The following is a 9,039-nucleotide window of genomic DNA, read 5'->3' on the forward strand; positions in this document are numbered from 1 at the left end:
ATTATCTTATTGATTTTCTAGTTGATCATTTGTCCATCTGTTTATTTATGCTAGTTTATTTATTTCTGTATTTACTAATTGCTTATTTATCTATCTATTTATCTATTTTTTATCAACTTATTTGTCTATTTATATATATCTATTATTTCTTTACATATTTATTTGTTTATTTATTCATTGATTTGTTTATTTATGTAGTTTTTAATTTAATCATATATCTACACTTCATTTTTGTTAATTTATTCATTTTTTCACTCATTCATTTATTACTGTTTCATTTATTTTCTATTTATTTTTATTTATTTACTTATCTATTAATTAGATAATTATTCTTTATTTTAATTAATTTATTTATATATTAAGTTGTTTATTTATTGATTAGTTTATTTGTTAACATATGTATTTATTTATCTATCTATATATCTACTTATTTATGTACCTACTAACCTATTCATATATCAGTAAACTTACTTGTTTATATATTTATTTTCTATTTATCTATCAATTAATTAATTAATTATTTTCCATCATATTGAATTATTTATAGATTAATTTGTTAAATTTTTATCTATTTATTTGTTTACTTATATATCTCTATCAGTTAACTTATTTATTTATTTATAAATCAATTAATTTATTTATTTTAGTTTATTTATATAATGTTTTGTTTATCTTTCATCTATTTATTTGATTACTTATATATCTATTTAACTATCTATTTATCTAATTATTTATTTCTCTACTCATCCATTTATATATTAGTTAACTTATTGTTTATTTACTCATTTATCTATCTATATACATACATATATATATATATATATATATGTATATATATATACATATATATATGTATATATATACATATATATACATATATATATATGTATATATATGTATATGTATATACATATATATACATGCATAAGTAACCACTAGTAAAAATAAACTAACGAATCAGAGCGCTTTCGTATATTTACATCTTCAGTGCAGATACACAGAAGGAATTCTTTCTTTGTATCTGCACTGAAGATGTAATTGTACGAAAGCGCTTTGCTTCGTTAGTTTATTCTTCCTAGTGGTTACTTACGCATTTGTGAACACACGCTCCTAGTGTTTTTATTGCATATATATATATATATATATATATATATATATATATATATATATATATATACATATATATATATATATAGAATCGTAGTGGAGAGTTGATGGTGGAAATGTGTCTAGAAAGAGAGTTGATGATAGCAAATACAGTGTTTCGGAAGAAAGTCAAGCATAAGTACACATGGGAGAGGGTGTTGGATGGAAGGGTGGTAGATAGAGTGTTGATGGATTATGTAGTGGTAAATAGGACTATGATAGGAAGAGTTAAGGATGTACATGTGCTAAGGGGAGAGGGTGGGGGAATATCAGATCATTTTTTGGTGGAAGGTAAGTTGAGAGTGGAGAATAGATGGAGAAAGATGAAAGGGACAAAAGGTAGGGAGGTGCTTAGAGTGAACTATTTAAATGAAAATGAAAAGGAGAAGGAGTACAAGAAGAAGCTGAAGGAGGAGTGGGAGAGTGTGAAGGATAGAGTAGAGCTAGGTGTGGAGGAGGAATGGTGATGGTTTAAGGAGGGAGTCACAAAGTGTGCAAGGATGGTGTGTGGAACAAGAAGGACAAGAGGAAATAGAAGGAATGGGTAGTGAATGGTGGGATGAGGAAACAAAAAAGGTTGTAGAAGAGAAGAAGCGAGCTTTCACAGATTGGTTACAAAATAGGACAAGGGAGTCATATGAGAGGTACAAAGAAAAGAAAAGAGAAGTAAAGCAAAAGGTAAAGGAGGCAAAGAGGAGAGCGGATGTGAAATGGGGTAAGAGTATGACAGAAAATTTTGAAAGTAATAAAAAGATGTTTTGGAAAGAAATAAAGAGAGGAAGAAGAGGCGAATCAAGTAGAGAAGAAAAGGTAAAAGGTGCAGATGGAGAGATGATTATGGAAGAGAAGGCAGTAAGGGGAAGATGGGCAGAATATTTTGGGGGGTTGCTAAATGTGAAGGAGGATCGGGAGGGAAAGATAGTTGCAGTGGGAAATGCTAAGAAAATTAGAGTGATGAGTGAGGAAAATGGAGGAGAAATAAGAAAGGATGAAGTGAGTGCAGTTGTTAATATGATGAAAGCAGGTAAGGCACCTGGTCTGGATGGATGCCATGCAAAATGTCTAAAAAAAAAAGGAGGTACAGTGATGGTGGACTGGCTGGTGAGGTTATTTAATATTTGCTGGAGAGAGGGTAGAGTGCCGGAGGACTGGAGGAGTGCCTGTATAGTTCCTCTTTACAAGGGAAAAGGGGACAAGTGTGAATGTAGTAGTTTCAGAGGGATTAGCTTGTTAAGTGTAGTTGGGAAGGCTTATGGGAGGATCTTGATTGAAAGGATTAGGAGAGGAACAGAGGGAGTAATTGGTGAGAAACAGTGTGGATTTAGGACGGGTAGAGGTTGTGTAGATCAGATCTTTGTGGTAAGACAGATATGTGAGAAAGCTATAGGAAAAGGGAAGGATGTTTTTTGGGCTTTTATGGATCTGGAAAAGGCTTACGATAGGGTAGACAGAAAGGCACTGTGGGAGGTTATGCAGAGGAAAGCTTCTGGGAGCTGTCAAGAATTTTTATGAGAGTAGTAGAGCTTGTGTCAGAATTAGAAATGGAGAGAGTGAGTGGTTCGAGGTAAAGGTGGGACTTCGTCAAGGATGCGTTATGTCGCCCTGGCTGTTCAACTTATACATGGATGGGGTAGTGCAAGAGTTAAATGCAAGGGTGGTGGGTCAGGGATTGGAGATGGTTAAAGAAAATTGAGAAAAGCGGGAGGTGAGCGAGCTGTTGTTTGCTGACGACACTGCGCTTGTGGCAGGATCGGAGGAGGGACTGAGGAAGTTGGTGACAGAGTTTGGGAGAGTATGTGATAGAAGAAATCTAAAGATAAATGTGGGTAAAAGTAAGGTGATGAGATGTACAAGAGGTGAAAGTGGCAGTAGACTGGAAGTGAGCATTAAGGGAGAACGACTGGAGGAAGTGGATAGTTTTAGATACTTGGGTGCAAATGTGGCAGGAAAAGGTGGAGTGAAGGAGGAGGTAGAATGTAGATTGAGAGAAGCGAGTAAATGTCTTGGTGGATTGAAGAGTGTAAGGAGGAATAGACATTTGGGAATTGATGCTAAGAGGAGACTGCATGAAGGAGTGATTGTGCCAACAGCACTAAATTAGCTTTGCATGGAATAAGTGGTAGCCTATTAGGTTGGACTAGTAATTGGTTGAATGGTCGAAAACAGAGAGTTGTTTTAAATGGAAAAACTTCTGGATGGAAAAGTGTTGCAAGTGGAGTTCCTCAGGGTTCCGTTCTTTGGGCCACTTCTATTCATAGTATATATAAATGATATAGACCATGGACTAAAATCTACTGTTTCCAAATTTGCTGATGATACAAAACTGTGCGGAGTGGCAAATGATCACTCAAACCAATTAGATATTCAAGTAGATTTAGATAAATTACAGCAATGGTCTGAAAAGTGGCTGATGAAATTTAACACAAGTAAATGCAAGGTAATGCACATAGGTAAAAAAAACAGTAAGTACGATTACAAGTTATTTGGTAATTCGTTAACAAAAGTGGATAGTGAAAAAGATCTCGGCGTAATTATCAGTAACGACCTCAAATCATCCAAGCAGTGTATTTCAGCCTCTGAGAAAGCAAATAAGATTCTGGGACTGATTGCGCGATCTTTTGATTTCAAAAGTCCATCACTCATTAACAAGCTATATAAATCGTTAGTTCGTCCACATTTGGAATATGCTGTTTCCGTATGGTCACCGAATCTCATTAAAGACATTGACAGACTGGAAAAAGTACAACGGCGAGCCACAAAACTGATTCCAAATATCAAAAATAAATCATACGAAAATCGACTAAAACACATGAATCTGTTTTCCCTAAAAAAGCGTAGACTCAGAGGTGACTTGATACAGGTCTTTAAGATTTTAAAGGGAATTGACATCAAAAGTGACCAAATTTTCACATTGAATAAGAATCAGACAAGAAACAATGGTCTCAAACTGTCCGGAAATAGATTCAATTTGGAAGTAGGTAGAAACAACTTTGCCAACCGTGTAATAAATGAATGGAATAAACTTCCTGCACAGGTAGTGCAATGTAGTTCAGTTCAAAGCTTTAAGAATCAGTTAGATAAATACCTAAGTAAGATGCTGTAATGATCATATTTTATCTTATATTATTTGTTTTTGTTTTGTTATCATTTGTCTGTCTGATTTTCATTCATTATTAGTTATATGTCAATTTATTATTATTTACTATTTACCTGTTTGTTTATTATTTATCTATACCTATGCATTTATTTATGTATTTTATTTGTTATTTACATTATTATAGTTTTTATTTATTGTATTATTATTAATATGATTTTTTTTCGCATCCGACCTAGATATGGATCAAAAGGTCTCCTGTCGGCATGCTCCGCCTTTGTAAACCTTTGTAAACCTTTGAAACATGGAACATAAGAGAGGAAGAGCGTTTGAATGTGTTTGAGATGAGGTGTCTGAGAAGTATGATGGGGGTTACTAGGCTAGATAGAGTGAGATATGAGGAGGTAGGGAGAAGAACGGGGGTGGAAAGGGAGTTGGGAGATAAGGTTGATGGAAGAGTATTAGGATGGTTTGGACACATGGAAAGAATGAGTGAAGAAAGACTAGTAAAAGAGGTATGGAAGGCCAATGTGGAGGGAGTGAACATGAGGGGAAGTCCTAGGATGAGGTGGATGGATGGGGTGAAGGGGGCTTTGGGGAAGAGGGGAATGTTTGTTGAGGAAGGACGGGAGAGGACAGAAGACAGAGGTGAATGGAGAAGGGTTGTATATGGATGATATTGTGATGCATCAGGTGGAATGGGCGGGGGGATGGGGGGTGAGGTAGTATGTGTGAGCAAAATTTGACGCAGCCCGAAGGGATTTCTCCCCGTCTTCTTCTTTTATGCATGGGGGGACGGAGAGGGGGGGTTCGCCGATTTAATGAAGCGGCCTTGCTGTGGATGTGCTGTGTCTTGCGACACTGCTTCTGACCCAGGGCAGTGGACAAGGTGCAGGGATGACCCGTCATCCAGGAGGTGCTAAGATAAGAGGGAGGGTGGATGGGTGTGGAGTGTATTCGGGGATGGAATGGGTGGGAATGATTTTATGCCGTTTCCTTTTTGGCTACCTCCCTTGTAAGGGGGAAAAAGCCTTGGTATATGTATGTATGTATATATATATATATATATATATATATATATACATATATATATATATACATATATACATACATACATATATGTATGTATATATATATATATATATATATATATATATATATATATATATTCATTTAAGTATTAATCTATTTGTTTATTTATTATTCATTTGTTATTTTCATTTATTGTGATTTTTTCTATTTATTTGCCTCATTCTTTTGAGTCTGTCTTTCCTTTGTTACTACACATTATGAACAAAACTAGCAGGATCTTTTCTTGAATCACCTACAAGTGTGTGTTATTGTTTTCAGATTACAGACTTAAAAGCTCCTACAACAGCTTGAATTACACACATTGAAGAACTTGCGTTGTTCTCCTTTCTACCTGTGGAACAATTGGGTGTAATCTTAGATTTATTTTCACTGTGTGTGGTGATGCTGGCTTGAACATTTGTATCTGTTTCTGTTGTGATATTTGTAGAACGAGCATCTGTATAAGCCATACAGGGCTTAGGGTAAGAGAGTAACTGTAGATAAATAATTGTCTCATTCCATTCAGAAACTTGGCTCGTCTCAAGTCCAATTATTTGTAATGCATCTCCTGGTTTTTGTTGTTGTTATGGTTTACAGTTTACTATCTCGGGTACGTTATTTTAATTCTAGTTAAGAGTCAGAGTTTGATTATAAGCCCTGTTTTCTCTAGTCAGTTGCGGAGAGATGATAGAGGTATTAGTGTTTTGTTACTCAGGATTTGGTGTAGGATCCATGTTGCTGGAGGGAGGGATAAGATGACAATAGGTAGTTATTGCAGGGTGTTGTGTAAACTGGACAGTCTATCAGTATGCGTCTTCCAGTATATCTGATTGCCTATACTGACATCACTTGGACTAAATAAACAGTTTATCAATTTGTAACTCGTCTAGGCTTATAGACACCAAGTAGTTGAACAGTTTTGATTTTTTTTTTTTTTTGCATAATTTCTTATGGTACTACCGTTTATCAATTTGTAATTAATTGGGGTCTATTTACATTAATGAATGGAACACTGATTTATTAAAACTAGTAAAAATACTGAGATTAGAGCCGTTACAGTGAAAGATGCCTAACTATGAACAGGATCAGGAATCCTGTATGAATACAATATAGAAAACAGACATTGGAAGCAAATAGCTTACCCCAAATTATTAAACGATTCCTAAGTAAATACATGTTCCTATAATAATACGAGAAATGGAAGAAAAGAAGTAAAAGAAACGATAATAAATGTAAATTCTTTAGTAAGTGACACTTGAGATCGCTCTAATATTCGGATATACCAAAATGCCAGGAGAGATTCTATCGAAGATGTGACATATTAACATGATATACTTTTCCCTTCCTTGAGCAATCTTACTTGAGTCCCAAGTAGTGTGATATAGACAAAATAGACGAAGAAAGCTACGAAGAGCTATGAAATGTGTTCCACTAATGGTTACGCAGGAGAAATAAGACATATAATGTATTTACAGTCGTATTTTTGAACGACTATCCAGTCTGAGAGGTACACTACACTAATTGTCAGCTTTATGCCTGTAACAGCGACTGGCCTTGGGAGTGATTTTGTATTTATACAATACTTTCTCAATTTGATATTGAGCCCCGCGCTCAGCTGAGTAAAATCGACTGGTATCTACTAGAAGAAAGATATATGTGGCGAAATGATTAATTGAGACGACCTTAACAGATTCAGCATGCAACGCCATCTACATTTAAATGCAACCCTCTTACTTTAACTAAAATAAACCTTTCAAAGTACGTCATTGTATTAAAGGATAGATACTTCGCCATTTTCAAACCCAAAATTTCCTAATTGACTTTAAGATTATATCTCAATAAGTAGATTGAAGTTGTTTTTCCATCGTCCTGGAGTTTTCTTGCGCTTTTAGACGCATTTTTATTTCACCTCTAAAAAGTCGTCTGCTACAAAAGTTGGGAATGATGGTCGCCATGCTGATGTCGTAATGCCGTGAATAGAAAAACATACACTTCTTTTATGCATTTACAGTACTTAACACATGCAGAACTGCGCTGTAACTCTTTCACTAACTTTTGTAATCTTAATTGTAATTGCAATTGCCATTGTATACAAGTACTTCATGTGGCAAAAAATCCTGTCATAGATTCGTAAAACACGAAAGTTGGTACCTTTCGTTTATACGCATTAATGAGTAGAAAGTTGAAAAATGGGATTCGATATAGAAAAGTGAATGGAAATTTTACCTTCATTTTAGCACATAGAACTGCAAAACAAAAACATATACTTTATGAATATATTGAATATATTTCTCATATCAGTAATAAAAATGTACTGATAATATACCCGGTAGTTTTATAACTAAAAATAACAGATAAGTGCCGTTACTCAAAATTATCATCACAAAGTTTGCTATAATCCATATACAATATGTAACTTTTGATTTAATAAAATATATGTATTTGCATTTGAATGTACATTGTATTTTTCAAGTACTTTAGGGTTAAGTACAATTAAAAGTAGGCCTAAAAGTACCATTGAATATTAAACTCTAAGTACAAGTACATGAAAATCTGAACTTAGTCTACGAACAGGTATAAGCACAAGTACTTGGACCCAATCCTGATAACATAGCTTCATCATGTCCATGGCTATACACATGTATATTGCCTAGGCATACTGATGTACATGTAGTCTAGGCCTACATGATATACAGTATGTATCACTATGAGAAGAATAAACAAACGCGGTTACCAGGATCACCATTATCCATTTTTGCTGAATCATGAAGTTCTACCAGACTGAATAAAGAGCACTGGACATTAAAGATAATAAAAGGTATGAACCACGAAGATGAGTGCATCCTATGCGTCAATTTGTTTTGGTCGTCGTCTTCATCATTTTCAGAGTCTAAACCTGAGTAATTCCCATCACTAATGTCACTGTATGTAGGTTTAAACGTATATCCTTGGGATCCAGGCATAATCTCCTGATGCTTAAGTTTATCCCCTGGGAGATCTGAATCTGAATTTTATTTTCGCTTGAATTAGAAGAATTTTCATTATCACTCTTCGAGAAATATTCCGTTTGTATTGAGTCCGCCACGGTCAACAATACACCACACTACGAAGATGGCGCTGGCGACAAATGTTTTGCAGACGATGGATGTCGGGGCAGAGTAATGTCATTTTTTTTTTTTTTTTACCAATATCACATCTAATTGATTACTAATTTTGTTAACATCCATTTCCTGTGGGTTGAAACAATTAGATTTATTTAGATTTAATAATAATTATTCTGAAATAATCAAAAGCACATTAGAACACACATTTAATGAAAATTAACAATTCATTGGTTCTTAGGAGGATTCTAAAGTAATTATTTGAAAAAAAACGACATTACTTTCTTTCCAACCTATTATATAAAAAATAGTATCCTCGATTAATGGGAGAAAACAAAAATATAGTTTCTAGATGTGATTTACTATACATTTATACAGAGTAGTACATATGCTGTGTGCTTATCCATTAAAAAACAAAAGGCAATCTTCACCGTGCAGCAGTCGAAAACTTAAACTATTATATTACTAAAACTAAATTTTTATTCAAATTATCCATTACCATCAAAGTGACGTGAACAGACGTGGGATAAGGATATTTCCCCTTTCACTCCCATCACACACATTCCCTTAATATATGCGAAGATTGCACTTCATCACTCTCCCAGCAATGAACCCACTTCATCCATA

At 34.5% G+C, this 9,039-nt stretch overlaps 1 pseudogene; it reads right to left on the reverse strand.

Moving 5' to 3' along the window:
• LOC143028860 (ATP-binding cassette sub-family F member 1-like) overlaps positions 1-8,274 on the reverse strand; it is a 31,903-nt pseudogene extending 23,629 nt beyond the window's left edge.
• Between the last annotated feature and the right edge of the window lie 765 nt (positions 8,275-9,039).

The sequence above is a fragment of the Oratosquilla oratoria genome, chromosome 10 (assembly GCF_046742065.1).
Source record: "Oratosquilla oratoria isolate Oo_2021 chromosome 10, ASM4674206v1, whole genome shotgun sequence".
Classification (NCBI taxonomy): Eukaryota; Metazoa; Arthropoda; class Malacostraca; order Stomatopoda; family Squillidae; genus Oratosquilla; species Oratosquilla oratoria.